The 23,303-nt window shown below is 42.9% G+C and overlaps 1 protein-coding gene across 3 annotated transcripts in view; it reads right to left on the bottom strand.

Annotated features, from left to right (window-relative positions):
- The window catches only part of MRTFA (myocardin related transcription factor A), a 196,509-nt gene extending 179,056 nt beyond the window's left edge, over window positions 1-17,453 (bottom strand). Inside the window, exon 1 of one of the 3 annotated variants that reach the window (XM_087448888.1) lies at window positions 17,210-17,453. The gene's annotated coding sequence lies outside the window, so the exon portion shown is untranslated. Of the gene's footprint in view, window positions 1-13,920; window positions 13,940-17,209 lie in introns of those variants that run through there. The other 2 variants (XM_087448889.1, XM_087448890.1) reach the window with 2 other exon arrangements.
- Window positions 17,454-23,303: the final 5,850 nt, after the last annotated feature.

Here is a 23,303-nt window from a genome sequence, read left to right as displayed (position 1 = left end):
TTAATTCTAGCTTGGGCACAAGCAGAAACAGTTCTAATCAGAGAAACCTGTCAATAAGGCTAACAGATCTTTCCAAATTAAAATAAATTATCAAGATTATACACACATGCAATTCCAAAGCCCACTTCTTTTTCCTGTTTTTCTGTAAAATTTCTCTCAGTCAGGGCGGGCCCCATGGCTTAGCAGTTAAGTGTGTGCGCTCCGCTGCTGGCGGCCCGGGTTCGGATCCCGGGCGCGGATCCCGGGCGCACACCCACGCACCGCTTCTCCAGCCATGCTGAGGCCGCGTCCCACATACAGCAACTAGAAGGATGTGCAGCTATGACATACAACTATCTACTGGGGCTTTGGGGGGGGGGGGAATAAATAAATAAATTAAATCTTTAAAAAAAAAATTCTCAGTCAGTTCCTCTGATGTCTCAGCACAGAGACAAACTCTGACTACTGGACAAGTAAAGGCAGTTCATTAAGCTCTCTGACGGGACTCAGACTGCTGGTGTGGGACCTGCCTTCTCTTAAATTTCTGGGCTATTATCAGATAGAAGCAACTCTTAATCTCCCTGGCTTCCTTTTCAGGGGAATGTGCCAAGAAAAGGTGGAGGAGAAAAGACCTAGGTGCACGGTTATCTAAAGTACTGTATTTTTATCCATTATGGACTCTGAACTGCATGTTATTCTGCTTCATGCTAGAATGTACCATCAATCTTCTTTGTTTTATCTATTAAACCCACTGGGTACAGATCTTAGTTTAGATACATGGAGAGAAAATAATATCCATTAGGTGCAGCCACTACCCCCCAATGAACTATGATGTTCATTGGTGAAAAAGAAATGTGAAGTAAAAAAAGAGAAATTAAAAGAACGCACTATAGGAAGAGGCGAGTCTGAAAACAAGTTTGAGGCTGAATGACTCATTTGTATTAATCAAGGAGAGTTGTTTTGTAAAGGAGTTAAGCCTCAGGCTAACTTTAAAAATGGGCAAAGACACAGTTTGTAGAAGGGGAGGAAGAAGGCTGTTTGGAGAATTCAAGGCAGCCTGATCACCGTGAGGAAAGTAACAATTATCAGTACAGAATGATAACCAGTGCTTTTTAAAGTTCGGGTTAAAAAAACATGTAATAAGTCTGGTTGGTGACCTATAAAAGTCTACAAAACCAAATTTGCTGAAGACAGCAGAGAGCTACAGACTAACTATAAGACCAAGAGCAATTTGGTTCTAGCAACCAAATTAGGCCAGTCCACTCATCCCTCAGAGATTCTAATAGGAAAGGAAGGAATCTGCCATTCTTATAGCTATACCAGACTGATATTCTGAATGTTTTGCTTCCTCTCATCTGAGAAGTTATTATTACATACAGTGTCTGTTGTTAAGCCTATGCTATTTTTCCACAGCGTGCAAATGCACAAGACAGAGAAATGGTAGCTGAAACAGATTCTAAGCAAGAAGAGCTTACCCAGCCTTTGCTTTTATAAACCAAATGTAAATTTCATATATATAATAAAGTGACATCTGTGTAATTGCTCACAGTTAGCAAGTACTTTCTTTAAACAGGGTTTTACACTGGTAGATGCTCAGTAACTATTTGAATGAATGAATGACCTCTTTTGTACTCAAGGGACTGCAGCCACGAGAAGCCAAACAAATTAACTCCATAAAATGACTGGAGTTAGAAAACTGCAGGAGGATGAAGAATGGGATATTTTCTTGCAATGGAGCTGCAAGAAAGCACATTATTCATCCATTCACTCATTCCACAGAAATATGAAGACCTATTAAGGGCCAGCAACTCTAGTAGCGTGCAAGTTATGTGGGGGTATAGACCAGCTGTTAGAAACTGGCTGACCTCAACCAAATTTGGCGTGCAAAAATCTTTTGTTTGGTCCACAGAGTGTTGACCCACATGGTATTTTTTAAATCAACTTTGAGATATAATTTACTTACAATAAAATGCACGCATTTTAAGTGTACAGTTTCAGTGGGTTCAATGAGTTTTGACAAATGTACATTCTTATGTAGTCACCACTTCCAATCAAGAAAAAAAATGCCCATTATCCTACTGCAGTCAATCTTCCCTTCCACTCCAGCCAACGACTGATCTAATTTCTATTACTATAAATTAGTTTTGCCTATTCTAGAACTTCAATATAAATGAAACCACAGAGTAAGTTCTCTTTTGTGTCTCACTTCTTTCACTCAATATAATGTTTCTGAGATTCATTCACATTGCTGCATGTATCAATAATTCTTTTTTGTTTACTCACGGTTTATCTATTCACCTGTTGATCGCATTTGGGTTGTTTCTAATTTTTTGGCTATTATGAATAAAGCTGCTATGAACATTCATGTGGTCTTTTTGTGAATATATGTTTTCATTTCTCTTAGGTAATAACCACCAAGGTTATTGGTGGGTTGCTGGGTTGCACGGTTAAGTATGTGCTTAACTTTAAAAGAAACTGACCAATTGTTTTCCAAAGTGGTTGTACCATTTCACACTCTCCCCAGCAACACACATGAATTCCAGTTGTTTCACATCCTCACCAATACCTGGAATTCCCCCTTTTTAAAAATGTTTAGTTATTCTAGTGGGTATGAAGCTGTATCTCATTTTGGTCTTTAATTTGTATTTCCCTGGTGACAAATGATATTGAGCATCTTTTCATATGCTTTCGGACATTCAAATATAGTTTCTTCTGTGAAGTGTCTATTCAAATCTCTCGCTTAGTTTTAACTGGGCCATTGCCATATTATTGAGTTTTAAAGTTTTCTACATTTTCTGGATATAAGTCCTTTGAGATAGATATAGTGTGTGTGTGTGTGTGTGTGTGTGTGTGTGTGTAAACACTTCCTTTAGGTCTGCGGCTTACCTCTTCATTTTCTTACTGTGTCTTCTGAAGAACACAAAGTTTTACTTTTGATAAGGTCTAATTTATCAATTTTTTCTTCTATAGTTAGTGCTTTTTGTGTTCTAAAAAATCTTTGCCTACCCCAAGGTCTCAGAGATTTTCTCTTACAATTTCTTCTATAAGTTTTATGGTTTTAGTTTGTATGTTTAGGTCTATGAGCCACTTCAAATTAATTTTTATATATAGTGTGAGACAGAGATTGAGATTCATTTCTTTACATACCAATATCCAATTGTTCAGCAACATCTGTTGAAAAGACTATCCTTTCCCCCATTGAATTGTTTGAGCCTTTGTTGAAAAACCAATTGACCACACATGTCTATTTCAGTACCCTCTACTGTGTTCTAATGATCCATGTCTATTTTTACACAATACCACATTGTTTTGATTACTCTAGCTTTACAATATCTTGAAATCAGGTAATTTAATTCCTCCAAGTTTGTTCTTCCGCTTCTAAATTGTTTTGGCTATTCCAGGTCCTCTGCATTTTCACGTAAATTTTAGATGCAGCATGTCAATTTCTACAAAACAGTCTGGTGGGATTTTGATTGGGAACACAGAGAATCTTCAGGTTATTTGGGGAAGATTGGACAACTTAACATTATTGGCTCTTGTGAAACATGAACATGGCATACTTCCACTTATTTAGGTCTTCTTTAATTTCTCTCAGCAATGTTTTATGATTTTCAGTGTAAAGGTCTTATATATCTTCCATTAAATTTACTCCTAAATACAGAATTTTTTTATTTTTATTTTTTGTTGTTGTTGTTGAGGTAGACTAGCCCTGAGCTAACATCTGCTGCCAATCCTCCTCTTGTTGCTGAGGAAGATTGGCCCTGGGCTAACATCTATGCCCATCTTCCTCTACTTTATATGTAGGACGCCTGCCACAGCATGGCTTGATAAGTGGTGCATAGGTCCGCGCCCAGGATCAGAACCTGTGAACCCCGGGCTGTTGAAGCAGAGCGTGTCAACCCAACCACTATGCCACTGGGCCAGCCCCCAGAATTTTTTTTAATTTAAATTGGTTGCCAACATTTTAAGAGAAAGAAAATTCACAATTTAAAAAAATCTAGATTCAGGCTTCCCTTGAAAAAAAAACCCAGAAGACCAGCAACTGTGGGCCTACACTCCCATATGCCAACAATATACTAGAACTAAGAAGTGGCAACCCTCTTTAGACAAGGCATGTCCTCTCCAATTTGCCACAGTTCCTACCACTCTTATTAAAATCCCTGATCTCTCCAATTCCATTCATTTAAGTTACCTACTTGGAGCCTATGGACAGTGAAAGGCTTAGGGGAAGAAGAAGGAGTACGATATAATTAGATATGCATTTTAAAACTCTGGCTTTAGTATGGAGAATTGATTAGGGTCAGAAGGAATGATGGAAGCGGTAAAACTGTTAATTTATGGAAGCGGTCCTGGAAAGAACATGGTTTGAACTAGCTAGACTGGTTTTAGTCTAGAAGAAATGAGACGTTGACAAACGAGATAATATTTATGGAATGGTTACCAATACAAATTGATGATGGAACGGAAGTGAGAAGGAAGAGGGAGATGCCAAAATGACCCTTCAGCTTTCTGGCTTCTGTAACCAGGTGGACAGAAGTGTCATTTACAGAAATGGAGAACACTGGAGCAGGAACAACTGAGGCAGTTGGAAATGAAGGTTGTGTTCCGTTTGGAATACAAATTTGAGATACCTGTGAGATATCCAAATGGAGGTGGCAAAGTGACTCGTGTTCAAAAAAGGTGGAGATACACATTTGGGAATCATTGGTATTTAGAGCTATGGGACTAGATGAGATCTCCTACAGAGAGAGACAGCAACAGGGTTTGAGGATGAGTCCTGAGAAAATCCCACACTCAGAGGCCAAGTTAAAGAACAGCTAGCAAGAGACTGAGAAAGACTGGCAGGAGAGGTAAAAGGAACGGACAAGGTATCAGATGAAAAACTAGGAGAATAATGTCATACCAAGAATATAAAATGGTTCAAGAAAGAAAATGATCAACTACGTTAAAAATCCACTTGTTAGAGGAAGATGGGCACAGATGTTAGCCCAGGGCCAATCTTCCTCGGCAAAAAGAGGAGGATTGGCATCAGATGTCAGCTCAGGGCTGATCTTCCTCTCTCTCTCTCTCTCTCACTCACACTCACACACACACACACACAAATCCACTTGAGAGGTAAAAGAAGAAAGAAATTATCCATTCCTTCATTTATTAATCCATTCAAAAATATTTATTAAGCACCTACAACATGCCAAGTACTGTTGGTGCTGAGGATATAGCAATAAACAAAACGAAGTCCCTGCCCTTGTAGAGACTATCATCTAGTGGGAGGAGACAGACAACAAATATATGTCAAGTGGTGACATCCTGCGGAGAAAGTGAAGCAGGATAAGAGAAATAGGGAATGCCTGGGACTGGGGAATGAATAAGGTAGCTTTTGTATATATGGTAGTGTCTTTAATAAAGAGACATCCAAGCAAAGATCTGAAAAAAGTGAGGAAGAAAACCATGTGAAGATCCAGGGAGAAAGTATTTCAGGCAGAGGGAACAGCAAGTACAAGGACCTGGTGTGAGCCAGGAACAGCAAGGAATCCAGTGGGATAGCCGTAGAGTGAGCAAGGGGGAGAGTAGTAGATCATGGAACTGACTCTGGAGAGCAGATCATGAGATCTATGATCTATGTGGAGAGCAGATCATAAAAAATCAAGGGCAGAAGCAGGGGGTCTAGTTTGAAGGAAGCTATTGCAATAATCCAGGCAAGAAATAATAATGATGGTGTAATGGTCAGTTGTATGTGTCAACTTGGTTAGGCTATAGTCCTCAATTATTCAAACACTATTCTAAGTGTTGCTGTGAAGGTATTTTCTAGATGTGATTAACATTCATAACCAGTTGATTTTAAGTAAAAGAGTTTATCCTAGTTGATCTGAGTAGGCCTGATTCAATCAGTTAAAAGGCCTTAAGAGCAGAAGTGAGGTTTCCCAGAAGAAGAAATTCTACTGTGGATAACAACTTCAGCTCCTGCTAAGAATTCCAACCTGTCCTTCATGACAGCTTAGCCTATGGATGTCATACTTACCTAGCCAGCCCACACAATCATATAAGGAATAAATCCTTTCATATATATATCCATCCTACTGGTTCTGTTTCTCTGGTTTAACCCTGATGTATACAGATTTTGGTATCTGGAAGTGGAGTGCTGTTGGACCAAATACTTAAAAATGTGGAAGTAGCTTTGAAATTAGATAATGGATAGAGGCTGCAAGAATTTTGAGAAGCATAATAGAAAAAGCCTAGATTGCTTTAAACAGACTGTTAGTAGAAATACGGACATCAACGGCACTCCTGATGAGCGCTCAGACGGACCTGAGAAGCACAGTAAAAAAAAGCCTATATTGTTTTAGAGAATACATATGTTATCATAAACAGATAAACATTTGGTGTGGTAAAAATATGAACATTAAAGGGGCTTCTGATGAGAACTCAGAAGGAAATGAGGAACATTACTGGAAACTGGAGGAAAGATGATCCTTTCTAAACAGAGGCAAAAAAACTTAGCTGAACTGAGTCCTACAGTCGTATGAAAAGCAGAATTTATAAGTGATGATCTTGGATATTTACATTTCTAAGCAACATGTTGAAGGTGCAGCCTGGTTTCTTCTTGCTGCTTACAGTAAAATGGAAGAGGAAAGATAATTTGAGGGTGAAATGTTAAACAAAAGAAACCAGGACTTGAAGATTTGGGAAATTCTCAGCTTATCTTGATCACAAAAAAAGCTGAAATAAGGAGATGCATTATTAAGAAAGCACTGCTGTGGAGAGAAAGCCAAGGGTGTGGCTGGGCAACCTTTTACTAGTGCTGAAGAGATTACTCGTATTCCTCAGGGATCCCCTCAACCAATCATCTGATAAGCAGAAGCTAGGAACAGACATGAGATCACCCAGGAAAGATCTATGGAGGACCCTCTCATCTAATGCAAAAATCCCCGAGACATACACAGAGGAGACCCACAAAGTTTCTGAGAATGTTATATTAGCAGAAACACTGCCAGCTTGGCCTGAAAGGGACAGAGAGAAAACTAAATAAAGGAAGGGTGTCAGACTACCAAAATTCTTCAGGCAAGAAATAGGTTAATAAAACTACTCAGCTGCAAACACGTGCTACTCTTCAAGAAAAAGTAAGGCTAACTCCAAGAGCCGAGCCTTGAGCCCAGAAGCCAGAGCCACAGGCCCAGAGGACAGAGTCTCAAGCCAGAGAAGATTACTCCTAAGGCTTTGAAACCTAATGAAATTTTCCCTGCTGGATTTGGAAATTGCTTGGGACTAATGACACACTTATGCCCTGCATTTTCTTTTTGGGAATGGGAATGTCCGTAATAATCATACTTTGCCTGTCCCAACACTGTATTTTAGAAACATATAACTTGTTTTCTAATTTCACAGGTCCACAAATGAAAACGAATTTTGCCCCACGATGGATCATACCCAGAGTTTTACCTATACCTGATTTAGACGGTTTGTATAATGAGATTGTGGACTTCTGAGCTGATGATATTTAGATACGATCTTGGACTTGAGTTGATGTTACAATGGGCTGAGACTTTCAGGAATGTTGGAATGGGATGAAAGTATTTTGCATGTGGGACAGACGTAATCTTTGGGGGCCAAAGGGCAGAGTAGGCCAGACTGAAAAATGGCACCCTAAAAAATAGCCACATCCTGCACATCTCAATCTCTGGAACCTGAAAATGTTACCTTATATGGCAAAAAAAAAAAAAAAAAGGAAGGGGGGGGGGTCTTTGAAGATGTGATTAAGTTCAGGATCTCGACATAGAGAAATTATACTGGATTATCTGGGTGAGCCCTAAATGCAATCACAGGTCTTTATAAAAGGGAGGCAGACAGAGATTTGACAGACATAGAGAAGGAGATTTGCAGAGAGAGCTTTGAAGGTGATGGCCTTGACAACTGAAGTGATACTGCCACAAGCCAAGGAATGCCAGCAGCCACCAGAAACTGGAAGAGGTGAGGAACAGACTCTCCCCTTCAGCCTCTGGTAGGAGTGCAGCTCTATTGCTGACACCTTGATTTTGGCCCAGTGAAAATAATTTCAAACATCTGGCCTTAGGAACTGTAAGAGAATAAATACACATTGTTTTAAGCCACCCAGTTTGTGGTAATTTGTTACAGTAGCCACAGGAAACTAAATACAGATGGCTTGGACAAGGGTGATTATGGTGAAGGTGGTGAGAAGTGATCAGATTATGGATCCATCTAGAAGACAGAGCTAACAGGATATGCTGATGGATTGGACATGAGGTGAGAAAGACAGAGAAGATGACTCCAAGGTTCTTCTCTGAGTATCTAGAACAGTTAACATTTTACCAAGCTTGGGACAACCCACTGGCCCAGCAACATGCAGGTCAGTGGTGCCCTCACTGAAAACTGTTTTGGTAGAATTTGGGGCTGGAAACCAGATCAGAGAGGGTTAGAAAGTCCAGAGCACTATGATTTTATAGTATAATTTACTCTGAATAGTGCTTTGCTCTCTTTCTGGGTTTATTCATCTGTTCATTGGCCTCCCCTTTATCTGGCTCCAATCTTTAACAGGGTAAAGTTCAAGTAACAAGTTGATTAATTCTCAAGTGGGCCAAAGAAAATAAGTTCAGGACACTGTCCTTTAAGGCAAGGGAAGACAGGGTAAGGAGAGGGGGTGGGTGACTTTCATTTATTCAACAAATATTTAGGGGCCGGCCCTGTGGCTTAGCGGTTAAGTGCGCGCGCTCCGCTACTGGCGGCCTGGGTTCGGATCCTGGACGCACACCGACGCAGTGCTTCTCCAGCCATGCTGAGGCGGCGTCCCACATACAGCAACTAGAAGGATGTGCAGCTATGACATACAACTATCTACTGGGGCTCTGGGCAGAAAAAGGGGAAAAAAAAAGGAGGAGGATTGGCAATAGATGTTAGCTCAAGGCTGGTCTTCTTCAGCAAAAAGAGGAGGATTGACATGGCTGTTAGCTCAGGGCTGATCTTCCTCACACACAAAGAAAAAACAAAAAACACACAAATATTTATTGAGCATTTATTCTATTATATGCATGCCACGCACTATGTTGAGTGCTGGGAATATAGACGTGAAGAGAAAGACATGATCACTGGCCTCATAAAGCTTTTAAGAAGAAAAACAAATACACAATTATTTAGCTGTAATCATATCTAGTGCTACAAAAGGAAAATTCTGGGTGCTATAAAAATTAACATGCATAGAACGTGCTAAATGCTTCAGAAGTAACTTTATTTACCTCTCACAACTATCCTATGAGGAAATAGAGATTTGGAAAGATTAATTTCCTTGCCCAAGATCACAGAGTCAGTGAGCAGTAGAGCCAGGACTGAAAACAGGTACATTCCACTCCAAAACTCATCACTACTATCTCCAAACAGTAGGGAAATCTACTATGCTTTTTTCAAAACAAAGAATTGTTCAGAAGAGGTAGAGAGGGTCATGCAGGCAAAGTTTTGAGGATCCCTGCTCTAGAAAGAGCTTTCTAAGCTCACTTGATGAAGGTGAATTTTGGAGGGTATTCAAAAATCCCTTAACACTCTCCAAATAGAACAAAAGGTTACACTATAATTAACTCAGTTTTATTTAGGCACCCAACAGGTTATTAAACATGTTGAAAATAAAATGTCATGAATAGCTTGTCCAAATTGCACAGGTCATGCCAAGTTTTCATACATATTGTTTCTGCCAGGTTCAACTTTCAGAATCAGCTTTCAGATAACAGTGAAAAAGGAAAAAAACAAAAGTCAATCATGCTACAGAGGGACTGATTTAGGAAAATGACTAAATAAATCATCATTTGACTCAATGTATACAAAGATTCATGATAGATATCACACAAATGAACCATACCATCCTACGAACTTCTACCGAGTAAAGGAAATCTTTATTTAATTTCAAATCGCTAGTCTATGATCTCATTATATTCTTGTTCCCTATGCCCATTCCAGGACTCCCCTGCCCTCTGCAAAAAAAAAATATTTCCTGAACAGAAAGGAAATATTAACAAGACAATGTAAAATGATTCACTGAATCTATAAAATAGAATTTAAAATAGCACATCTTTGCTTTCAATGCCACCACCTTAGGGCATTAACCTGGAATGTTAGAATTAAATACTGAAAGGCTCCTAAATGGAAGCTCTGGTTCAAGTGATTTTTCATAAAAAGTGATGATCACATGTATCAAGGATAAGAAAGAAAATGGCCCTTACTTTTCACTTCTAAATTGTTTCCCCATCTCCACCTCTTAAAGAAAAAGCAAGAAACATATAAATTGCAAATTTAAAAAGACTACTTTAAACAGATCCATCATATATAAAATATAAAATCAACAATAAAACCAGTTTCAACCATGATACCACTCTAACACCAAAATGCAACACGGTGTGTCCTAAAGTATGAGGAGAGGACAACTTTCCAAGTTCCTGTAAGTTTTGTGGTAGTGAAAATATGCACAAATTAACCACGATTAAGAGACTTTGGCATCACTTACATCATTTACAGTTACAAAGATACTGAAACACTGACAAAAAAATTTTAAAAATTTGGACATTATAGTATGCCCTTATTTAGTATTTATTGAGCAACTTAAGATGTGAAGTCACTATTATAGCTTTCCATTTCAGGAATGGCAACAAGATACATATAAGGAAGATTACAAAGAATATCTTGAGCTCTTCAATACCCTGATTACTATCATAAAGAATTCTCACTATACTGATATTTTCACATTTCACAGCTATGCAAAAGAAAGCAAACAGGAACAGACATTTACTGGAGGCAAAGTTGGGCACTTCATACACATTATCATAGAGAATCAGCACCTTTTAATTCAAGGTGATCTTGACTGTGATCTTCCTGAATGAGTTCATCTTTCCAAGCTTCTCTTTCCTCATCTACAAAATGGTGCTACTACTTATATCACAGAGCTGGTGTGAAGATGAATGAGGTAGCACAATGACTAACATAAAGAGGATGCCACTGTTACTTCCCTTTACATTTCTCCATAATCCTTATAACAACTTCATACCGTAAGAATAACTCCATTCTACAGATGAGGAAACTGAGTCACAAGAAGGTTATGTAGTGAGCCTATGGTTACACAGCTAATAATCATCATTACCTACCTCTGCTCTTGTCCTTAACTTGACATGTTACCTCTCTAGTTATTTTACTCTCTCATACTAAGGAGTTTAGTGGTTTTTTTGCAAATTATACCCATTATACTTTAATTTTTTTTTATAATTTTTTTTTTCTTTTTGTGAGGAAGACGAGCCCTGAGCTAACATCTGATGCCAATCCTCCTCTTTTTTTGCTGAGGAAGACTGGCCCTGGGCTAACATCCGTGCTCATCTTCCTCTACTTTAATATGGGACGCTGGCCCCCCCTTATACTTTAAATTTTGATACCAGAACAAAGATTTTTCAAAAAACCAAAGTCAGGGGGTAGCGCAGTGGTTAAGTGCGCGCACTCCACTGCAGCGGCTCAGGTTTCACAGGTTCGGATCCCAGGCACGCACTGACATACCGCTTGTTAAGTCATGCTGTGGCAGTGTCTCATATAAAGTACAGGAAGATGGGCACGGACGTTAGCCCAGGGCCAATCTTCCTCAAGCAAAAAGGGGAGGATTGGCATCAGATGTTAGCTCAGGGTTAGTCCTCCTCACAAAAAAATAAAAGAAAAAAAAAACTCAAGTCACCCTTAATTCCCACTTACAATTTCAGAGGCCAAAGGCCTTTAAATAGCCCACCTATCTTCAAATTCAGTAACAAACCAAGGATACACTCCAAATTTCAAAATGAACTATCAAAATTACTCCTTACTGGCACTCATTTATACAGGGAATGATTTCTAAATGCATATTAACAAGAGGGAGTGGGGAAGCAAATGAACCAGATATACTACAAAAGTAAAAATACAGTATCTGAAGAAAAGAAAAGAAAAAGAAATTTTTACAACACTCAGTGTTTTGAGGATTCTGTACATTTTCTATTACTGCTTGTGAGTCGGCCGTAAAAAACAGGGTGAGGAACCGGCCAGGGCTCAGCCACTAGATTGTTGTGGAACCTCAAAACGTTTAATTTCTCAGAGCCTCTGTTCAACTAAACAATGAGGGCTGGACTTGAGTCACTGAACCGCAAAACTAAAAGCAACTTAAGCAATTAGCTCCACCCAAGGCCCCCTGGCAGATCATCTAATTTCTGCTTTAACACCTGCAGCACACGGAGTTCAGTGATCTTCTCTCTTCATAGAAGTGATACAGTTAGTACTTTTAAGAATCTGCGGATTCTTTTGTGACTCAGTCACAAAAGTTCTCATTCTAGGTATTTTTACTATGAGTCCTAGCTCTGCCTGTAAGCTCTTTTGAAGCATATGTATCCTCAAGTACTACTTCTGGCTAAACCCATTTTGCAGACAGAGGGCCCAGTAACTTAAAGAGGGACCACGAGGGTATGAGATACCCTTAACAGGCAACCGTGCACCTCCTAAAGTCTTGTTTTAATAGTGGAGTTCAATAAAACCACTGGTTCACTCTGATTTTTTAAATAAAAATTATCTAGACGTAGATACTTGAACTGGAAAAACTGATGCTGAAGCAGCAATGATTGACATTTAAATGCCTCTTTCTGAATACTCACATCATTGTACATTCATTCATCTCTGACTCCAACCTCAGTCACCCATGGTCAGTTCTATGCTACTGCCAAAAAATAATAACGATGATGATGAGAATAAAGCTGTTCCAAGGACTTGGCATATTTTTAACCTATTTAATCCTCAGAGCAGCAATATAAAGCAGGCACGTTATTATCCCCATTTTACAGTTAGTGAGTCACTGAGAAGACAAAGTAGCAAGAGTATCACTGTCACACACCCAAGGACACACGGCTAGCAAGTCGTGGAGTCAGAATTCAAACCCATGGGGCCGGCCCCGTGGCGTAGTGGTTAAGTGCGCACGCTCAGCTACTGGCAGCCCAGGTTCAGATCCCAGGCGCGCACCGACGTACCGCTTCTCCGGCCATGCTGAGGCCACGTCCCACATACAGCAACTAGAAGGATGTGCAACTATGACATACAACTATCTGCTGGGGCTTTGGGGAAAAAAAGGAGGAGGATTGGCAATAGACGTTAGCTCAGAGCCGGTCTTCCTCAGCAAAAAGAGGAGGATTAGCATGGATGTTAGCTCAGGGCTGATCTTTCTCACAAAAAAAAAAAAAAAAAAAGAATTCAAACCCAGGCAGCCTGGCTCTGGCGTTTAAGCTCTTAACTACTCCTACTCTGTAACTGCTTGTCTGTCACTCTGATAAGTTACTGTTCTCTTCAATATCATAAAAATGACTCCACCCTCACTTTACACACAGAGATCAAATATTTGTCCTTAGTGTCATTGCTGGTCTAGACTACTTAAAACATTTCATGTGCCCCTAATTCAATGTCCACTTCCACATATTAGCCTACCATGCAGAAGACACACAGTAAGCATGCAATAAATATTTGTGAATATCTACTAAAAGAATTAAACCTTTCCCAATTCCCTCATCTTCCCAAAGGCAACCTTTCCCTCCTCCGAATCATTCCCTCCCCTCCCCAGCACTTGGTACCTTCTCCTAACATTTATTTTTTTCTATACTACCCACTGTGGTAGCCAGCCTCCAAGACGGCCCCCAGTGATCCTCACCTCCTAGAGTTCACATCCTGTGTAGTCCCTTCCTACAATGTATGACCAATAGAATACTGGAGCAATGATGTGACTTCTGAAGTCAGTCATAAAAGCCAATGCAGCTTGGCCTCTTGGATTACTTGTTCTGGGGGTAGCCAGCTGCCATGCCCTGAGGGTATTCAAGGAACTCTATGGACAGGCCCACATGGAAAGAAACTGAGACCTCCCACCAACAGTCTGTGCACCAACTTGCCAGCCATATGAGTAAACACCTTGAAGAAGATCCACCAGCCTCAGTGAAGTCTTCAGAGGACTGCAACTCCAGCTGACATATTACTGCAATCCCTTGAGAGACTCTGAACCTGAACCACTCAGCCAGGCTGCTCCCGAACTCCTGACTCAAAGAAACTGTGAGATAATAAATGTTTATTATTATCTTAAACACTAACTTTTGGGGTAATTTGTTACACAGCAATAGATAGCTAATAACACCTATTCTCTAAAACTGTTAGCTCCCTGAGAGCAGAGACTGACTGTTGGCTTGATTCTCAAAACTCCACTACGGCCTCAGAAATAAACAGTGCGTCTATTTGTTAAAGTGCACCAGTGGGCCATTCCCTTTGTTCAATGTTCCTTTTCTTCCAAAATGTATCCATTTATCCCTATGCCTAAAGCATTTCCTCTGTAATCTATCAATGTCTTCCCTTGTTTCTTGCAAAGACCTTCTGAAATATAACCACCTGACCCAAGTTTTTTCTCAGCAGATGAAAATGTTCCTTATGTCAATCAATTCTATCAACCCTAGCATTTACACACACACACACCACTCACTGTAAATATATATTTGTTCACATTCATCTTTTATTCAACGAATATTTACTGAGCATCTACTAGTCCCAAGAACTGCTCTTGAAGTAGGGAACAAATGTAACGAATATCCTTGCCCTAGTGGAGCTTAAGAGTCTAGTATATGCTCTTGCCATAGTGGTCTCTCTAAATATGATACAACAATCTTTGTTAATATGACTCCAAAATTCCAATTTCTCCTTTGTAAAAATTAATTATTCAAAACTATTTTATTCCTATCATTGTATATTTAATTGGCCATATGTCTGCAGATCCCCTTCTTTGTATGTATCAATGTCCTCCATTTTTACTGAAGGTTTCCATGGGCCACACTTTTCAGCAAATGCCATCACATTTATAGGCATAAAATGAGCATCATTTGATAAAGATCATCTTTATTTGTTATACCAGCTTTAGCAACTCTAAATCAAATATGAACATCTCACACAAAGTAATTTGTACTAGATGTAGTAAAATGACATATGTAGGAGGAACTTCCTTACCTCGTTTACATTTACTTCTACTAAGCAGAACGTTAGAAGGAAAAGAGCTTACTATCCTTTTAAGTAAGAGATTCAAGGGCTGGCTCTGTCACTAACTGTGTAACCTCAGACATATTACTTAAGTACACTGAGCCTCAGTTTCCCTATCCTAAAGTGGAGGTAAAATCTACCTCATAGGGTTGTTGTGAGGATTAAGTAATACATTAAAAGCCTAGTTTAAAGCCTATTACACAGTGGGTATCAAAGATGTCAGCTTCCTTTCTCTTCCCTAGGGCTTATACTTGCAATCAGAAGATTTGTCAGGAAATTTCTTCCAAGTTCAGTTACTTCCCTTTGGAATGATCTTACTCTCCTTCATCTAATGATTCTGCTCAAACACCACCTTCTCTTTGAAGTCCAAGGGAAAAGCTTCCTCGACTCTTCCATACAATTCTGGGTCTTTACTTAAGAGTTTATTTCACCGTGTTATGATTATCTGTCACTTTCTGCCTCTCCCACTAGACTGTGAGCCCCTCATGAGCAGGCACCAGATCTCACTTATCTTGATAACCTCAGCTTTTTGAAAAACACCTGATACATTACAGGTGTGGAACAAAAGCTTGTTGAATGAATGAATGAATGAATGAATGAAGTCATTAATTAAGTAGGACCCATAATTACTACTGGGTGACCCAAACTTCATGGTTTTGCCCTTGATGGGCCAAGATGCTGTTTTATACTTCTTTTGAATCCCTTCCTCATAGCACTTGGCAAGTCTGCAATAAATACTTTTGGATTATGATATACATATTACTCTCCCATCTCACATGGTTTTACTCTAAATAAAAAATTTATCCTAACGGATGTGACTTTGGAAGCCTTTTTAAACAGGGCTCTTCTTAACAGTTATTGGCAAAGAACTGCAGCAAATGCTAGAACTAGACTAGAGTCTGTTTTTCTTTGCATGTGTTTTTGAAAAAAGCAGTAATGGTTTGCTTCTTATTAAACAATTCCATTAAGAAACTGAATATCATAAAGCCCTTTGATTCACTATGAAAAATGCAAACGACATTAGGCAAAACTTAGTTTAATAACTTTCAACCAAAGGTTCCCCACCCTGCAGGCATGGGGCTGTGGGCCAGCTGGCTGTACCACCTCACCCCTGGGAGGTGGCTGCTTTTCAACAGTAAAACTGCATAAGTGAAATTTGTAGTCTTTTGGGGTCTTCTAAAGTAAAATGCGTAAATTTAACTTCTTACTGAACATAAAGATTATGTTACAGGCTTTGTCTCATGGTAGAAAAGATCTTGAAAAGATCTCAAAAACTGGCAACTTGAGGGACATTTCAGACATCTTATGGACTTAAGAGTATGTAAAAGCACACGAAGCTAGGTGTAATTTCATTATTACATTTAAGTAACGTATTTCACATTCCTGTATACACACACTTCATGCCAAGTACAGGCTGGTAAGTAGTTAACTGCCCTGTAGGTATGCTACATAACAGTGAGAAAACACAGAAAAATCCTGACCAAGCCAAGTTGGGCTGGTGCTTAGATACAAACTGGTCTACCAGTCGTTCTCCATTTACAACGACCTCCTGTGACAGATATAACCCCCATTTTTCCGACGAGGACACTGAGGCCCAAGAGTACACAGCTGGCCAACGGCAGGATGGACAGTCTGACTCGAAACTCCAGCCCCAGCCACTACAGAGTAGCAATGCTTTCTTATGGTACCAGCCAGGGCGGGGGATGAAATCAAACTTGTCCTGACAGACAGACACTTTCTTAGAGGGTTAAGTTCTTGGCCGTCAAGTTCCAAATCTGCCAGCGCCCTTGCACCTGGCGGCACTGAGGTTGCTGCACAGGCATCAACAAGTCCAGGTGAGCCTCCCTTTCCTGGGAACCCCGGGATTGCACCTGGATCCTGAAGGTTTGCAGAAGATCCCAGGGAAAGCGCCAACACCCGGTCCCTGCAGTCAAAACACGCCCGGGGCGCAGCGGGGGCGGGAACCTCCGCGCCTCCCCTCCCGCGCGACCCGGCGGCGCACAGGTGCACGGCCGCGCCCCCGCCGCCCGCCCCGGCTCAGCGACCCCGGCCCGGACGGCACCGGGGCGCGTGGCCGGTCCCGCCCGACCCCCAGGGCGCGCGCGGCGGGGCGGCGAGGAGAAAGGATGCTCCGGGCGGGGCCGCGGTGGGGGAGGGGGTCCCTGCCCGGACTCTCACTCACCGCCTCGTTCTCCTCCCGGCCCGGCTCCGCGGCGGTCCCCGCTCCGGCTCCCACCGCGCGCGTCTCCTCCCGAGGCTCAGCGTCCAGCCGGGGCGCGCGGAGCTGCGGAAAAGACGGCACGAGCGGAAGGCGTGTGGCGAGCGGAGCCGAGGGGGTGGGGAGGATAGAACGGTCGGTCTCGCCGCCGCCGCGGACACCACAGACACGGCAGCCGCCGGCTCCTCTCAGCCACGGAAGCTGCGGGCCCTCCCACCACAGCCGCCTCCCGCCTCCCACACCGCCCGCCGGAGGAGTGACAGCGGCGCTGGCCAATCAGAGGCCTTATGGAGGCCGACAGCGGCAAACTGAAGGGAGGGCGGGGAAGGGAGGGGTATGAGGGAGGCAAGGACGGCGGCGGGACTTCCTGTGACTGACGGCCCGGTGCAGCCAATGGGCAGCGGGGAGATGACCTCATCGCGGAGGGAAGTCTGGAACTGGCGGAGCGGCGGCGAGGAGGTGGGAGGTCGGCCTCCAGCCGGAGGCGGAGCGCTGGGGCCTTAAACAGGCCTCAGGCCATTGGTCACTCTGTCAAGGGAAGGGCGGTGGACCCGGCTGGAACTCGCCAAGTTGCCAAGGGGTCAATGCCGCGAGCTCTTAGTGCATTAATCCTCCCGACCCCATCCCGATCCTTCCAAGAGGCTGAGGGGCCCCCGCCTGGAGCTCGTAAATCGGTTACTTGACTTTCACGCTTCCCAAAAGGAGACACAATAAATTCCACACTGGCCTGGAGCCCTGAATTCCCGTTACAGCTCCCGCCCCACCGAGGCCCGTCGCCTCGTTTCTCTGAGTCAGTTTCCCCAACGGTAAAGGGGAGGATACTGACACCTACCTGCCCCTCCCTACCTGCCTAGAAGGTTGAGATCATCCACAGAGAAAGTGGATTGGGCTTCGAGAAGGAAAGAGGCTGAACGAACCCAAAAGCTTGTGTCCGGAGACACCAGGAAGAGCATCTGTAAAAGGGAGGGCTGCCCCAGGTGACTCCCGACCACTCTTGCAATTCTTAAATTCTAAAATGCTGATGTCCTACTCTTTCCATCATCTACTCATGTAGCGAAGGGGTGTGTGTGTGTGTGTGTGTGTGCGCGCGCGCGCGGGGCTCCTGCATTAGGCACAGAGGGCACACATGGACCTGGTCCGTGACTTCAACAAGGAGAAAGAAAGCTGGCCAAAGGGGAAAAAGAAACAAAGCAAGGTCCACTGTGATAAGTGCCTTGGTGGAAACCGGCCATTTGCTCCCCTCCCCCGGCAATGGGAGGGAGCCCAGAAAAGGAGAAATAACTCCAACTTGGCGGGGTGGAAAAGAGGGGGAAGTGCTTTCCCAAAAGCTTCCTGGGGATGGTGTCATCAGGCAGGGTTGGAGGGAGGAGTAACAGTAGTTAGAGGAAGAAGGGGCTAGGGCATTCTTCAGGTTTGGAGGAGCCCTGTGAAGGCACGAAGACTGAAGAGGGGCAACTTACTTCACATTCCGGAGTAAATTCTTACTTGGATCCCCTGTTCTCCCCCAAAGGTCTCCCAGGACTGCCCCTTGCTGTAACTCTCAGAGGAAGGGCGGGAGAGGGTTCTTCTCCTCCTCCAGCTCCAAAAGCCAAAGTGGCCCTGGGTATTCCCAATTATTCATCTTCAAATTTGGCACCAGGCACCCAGCACAGAGTCTTGGAGTTCTGCAGAATCCTTGTGGCCCTTTAGTCACACGCCTTCCCCCAAGGCAAGAATCCTTCTGTAAAAGTCCTGATGAAATTATTTATTCAACAAGTATTTCTTGAGTAAGACACTGAAGGGGTAAGACAAATGAAGTAGTCACTGCCCTAGGGGCGCTTTCACCAAACTGGGGGAAGTTAAGGCACATGTGGAGGTGCTGTAGTGCCAGGCAGCGTATCCCAAGCATCATGACCAACAAGAGGGCACAGAGGTACACCTCAGAGGAGAAAGTACTGCCAGTTGGAATTATTATTATTGCAGTGAGGCAGATTTCCCTAAGACAAGGCCAAGATGGGGCATTCCAGATAAAGTCCACCTAGACACAGCCCTCGTGAAAATACCAAGGTGAAAAGGAAGCACAAGTATATTTTATTAGTCATGTGAACAGTGGTGTGCCCATTAACAGCTTCCCAGACGTGGCAAACTCATCCCCTCTGAAATAGGCCTGTTCTTTTTCTGGACAACTTAAATTATATGTATTTTGTATACATATACATGTATATGTTTTATATAAAGTGTTTATATATATTTCTTATGGATGATCTGCCTAGTCTCTGACCCTAGATTCTAATGTTATCCCCTGAAGCTTCACAGCACACGTCTAATCCTACTTCATCATGACAACATTCCAAATATTTGAAGATGACGATTATGTCCCCTTTCCCATACCCTCTACCCATCCCCCAAAGCAACAGGGATAAAGTCCCTTTTTCTTGCTGCCATTCCTCAGATGATGGTTTCCATATGGCTCACGATCCTAGTGACTTCATGTGGACATCCTTCAGTTTGTTAAGATCTATGGGGGACGTGTTATTTTTGTCCTTCCAGCAAATGTTCTCTTTCTTCTGGTAAGGGGACCCTAATATTCTCTGGAGAACCACTCCTTTCCATGCTCTGTCCATATGGCTGCCATGGGGCTGACTTCACTACTCACCTTTCCAGGGGTGAGCACATGACCCAGTCCAGCCTGACCAGTCAAAGCACTGCTCCCCTGTCCCCACCACCACCATGTGTAGTGATTGCTTTAGGGAAAGCAATGTGACCCAAAGCTGTCCAATCCGAATGAGTCCCGGGATCTTTGTTGGAACTACAGGGACAGAGAAGTTCTTTTTGCACTGGAGCTGCCGAACTGTCCAGCTCTTCATCTGGGGTTGACAGGCAGAACCACCAAAAAAACTTGCTTGAGAATAAAGCCAATACTCAAACAAACAATCAGAGATACAGATACAGATAAAGACTACAGTGGGTGATGACTCTGTTTGAGAACCTGGATCCAGCTATTTTCTGGCTATTTGATTTTGTAGGTGTCCTAGGTCAGAATCCTAAGAAACAGCCTATAAGAGGGCCGGCCCGTGGCTTAGCGGTTAAGTGCACGTGCTCCGCTACTGGCGGCCCGGGTTCGGATCCCGGCACGCACCAGCGCACCGCTTCTCTGGCCATGCTGAGGCCACGTCCCACATACAACAACTAGAAGGACGTGCAACCGTGACATACAACTATCTACCGGGGCTTTGGGGGAAAAATAAAAAGGTGGGGAGGAGGATTGGCAATAGATGTTAGCTCAGAGCCGGTCTTCCTCAGCAAAAAAAGAGGAGGATTAGCATGGATGTTAGCTCAGGGCTGATCTTCCTCACCAAAATAAAAAGAAACAGCCTATAAGAGAGATCTGGTGGGGGCCAGCCCAGTGGCATAGCAGTTATGTTCGCATGTTCCACTTTGGTGGCCTGGGGTTCGCCGGTCAGATCCTGGGCACAGACCTACTCACCTCTCATCAAGCCATGCTGAGGTAGTGTCCCATATAGAAGAGCTACAACTCTGCAACTGTGATGCACAACTATGTACTGGGGCTTTGGGGAGAAAAAAGAAAAAGAGGAAGATTGGAAACAGATGTTAGCACAAGGCCAATCTTCCTCCAAAAAAAAAAGAGAGAAATCTGGTGGGTCAGCCTGTGGCCTAGTGGTTAAGTTTGGTGCACTCTACTTCAGCAGGCCAGGTTCAGATCCCGGGCACAGACCTACACCACTCATGGGTAGCCATGCTGTGGTGGCGGCCCACATATGAAATAGAGGAAGATTGGCACAGATGTTAGCACACAGATGTTAGCTCAGGGCAAATCTTCCTCAAGCAAAAAGAGGAAGATTGGCAACAGATGTTAGTTCAGGGCCAATCTTCCTCAAGAAAAAAAAAAAGTAAGAAAAAAAGAGATCTGGTGAAGGGGATTTATTAAGGGAGGAAAAACATGTAAAGGAGGAAGTTGAGCAGGACAGGGAAACAGAAAGAGCCCAGCGAGGTTCAACTTGATCTTAGCTTGGCCTGATCCACAGCAGAGAGCACAAAGTTATCACCCCATGAGGCAGTGGGCAGCTTTGTGGACCCCAGTATTGGTCAGCCATTGTCTGCGGGCCATGAGGGGGTTAAAGTCTCCAACGCTCCTCCCTTCAGCTGAGGGCAATTCTCTGGAATTTCGGGCATCTGGGAACCCTTAGCTGCCAACACTCACAGCAGCTGGGGGCTGGGTGCACTGGCCTGTTTGAGAGATCTGGGAGGGGCACCAAGTCTACCTCTGTGGGGCAATACATTCTCTTTCCAGTTGGGTTTGTGTTCCTTGCAACCAAACTGTGACTACCTAAAATACTCAGGTGTGATCTGACCACCAGAGCGCAGTGAGACTGGCCTTCCTTGATCTGACTCCCTACATCCATTAGTACACTAGACCATTGCATTAGAAAATTTAGTGGCTCAAACTGACTTGATAACCAATCCTTTCCACCCCCTTTCTTCTAGAGCTTTTTCTCCCCAAACTAATACTAAGCCAAATTCATTTTTTCATGGACTTCTATAAATTAATTCTGTAACACAAGTGTAGGATTTTAAGCTTAACCCTGCTGATAATTGGCAACTAGTTGTCATTAGTTCAACTTGCTATGAACACATTTGGTTCGATTCCATCGCCCGTCTAACTGGCCACCACTTCTAATTTTGTTGCTGTTACTGAAAGGGGCAAACTCGATAACAAAAACTTTCAGCACACTGCTAGAGACTGATTGCTCCTCCTTCCAACCTGCTAATCCACACTCCTGGAAAACTTACCCCACCTGTCCTTTTCCTCTCTCTCTCTTCCTAGGGAATATCTCCAAAGGTATTTCCCAGGATTTGACCAGGCCTATCCTCAGCATCCTGCTCTTTCCTATTTCTTCTCAAGTCTTTGTTCAGATTGGTCCCTCTGCCTAGAATGTCTTCTCTTTTATCTTTATTCAAATCCCAGCTCACATCCCACTTCCTCCAGGAAGCCCTCCTCCACCATTCTTCCAGCCTAAGTGGATCTTTTCCTTCTCTGAGAATCCATAGCTCCTACTGTGCCAAGCACAATGCCAAAGCATTCATAGTGCATTATCTTGTTTCATTCTTATGGTAACCAAGAGGTGGGTGCTGCTTTGATTCCCATTTTCCAGTGGAGGGAACCAAGACTTAGAGAGGTTAATTAAGTAACAGTATTACACAGCTAGAAACTAGCAAAGCCAGGGTACAGGTACTAAAATTAGAATTCTGGATGCAATTCAATAAACATTTGTTGACTACATACAAAGAACTAGAGGAAATACAAAAAAGTGAAATATACAATCCTTGCCCACAATCAAGAACAGAGTCCATAAATGACACTAATATGAACAATGCGGTAAGGACAGTAGAAATGAAATAAGAGGGCCGGCCCCGTGGCTTGGTGGTTAAGTGAGCGCGCTCCACTGCTGGCGACCCGGGTTCGGATCCCGGGCTCGCACCGACGCGCCGCTTCTCCAGCCATGCTGAGGCCGCGTCCCACATACAGCAACTAGAAGGATGTGCAGCTATGACACACAACTATCTACTGGGCCTTTGGGGGGAAAAAATAAATAAATAAAATCTTTAAAAAAAAAAAAAAAGAAATGAAATAAGAGAAGAGAGAGCTTGTGTCTGGTGGAAAACTCAGGCCACATGGAGAAGTTTATATTTGACAGGCAGGAATGAGGTGGGGCAATCCAACTTAGGGAACACGGTGAGTAACTGCATGGAGGAAGGAAAACATGGGACATGTTTGTGCAAGGGAGTTGTCAGGTTTGTTTGAGAGATAAGACTTGAAAGTTTGGTTGAGGTCCTGTTGTAAAAGGTAAAAAATGCCAAGGTGAGGTAGGTATTGGGCTTTTGAAAACAGGATCTAAACTATGTCTTAAGAAGATTTACCTGGTAGTTAGCTGATTGGATAGAAGGAGACTGAAATGGTGGTGAGGAGATAAGTCAGGAGACTAGTACTGTTACCCTGCTGGGAACAAATAAGAACGTATGAGGGTGGTGGCAGTGGGCTTGGATTACTTTTTTGGCC

The sequence above is a fragment of the Ceratotherium simum genome, chromosome 25, assembly GCF_057802395.1.
Source record: "Ceratotherium simum simum isolate JZ-2026a chromosome 25, ASM5780239v1, whole genome shotgun sequence".
In the NCBI taxonomy this organism is placed as follows: domain Eukaryota; kingdom Metazoa; phylum Chordata; class Mammalia; order Perissodactyla; family Rhinocerotidae; genus Ceratotherium; species Ceratotherium simum.
The sequence above is the reverse complement of the archived record's forward strand: the minus strand, read 5'-3'. Positions and strand labels throughout refer to the sequence as shown.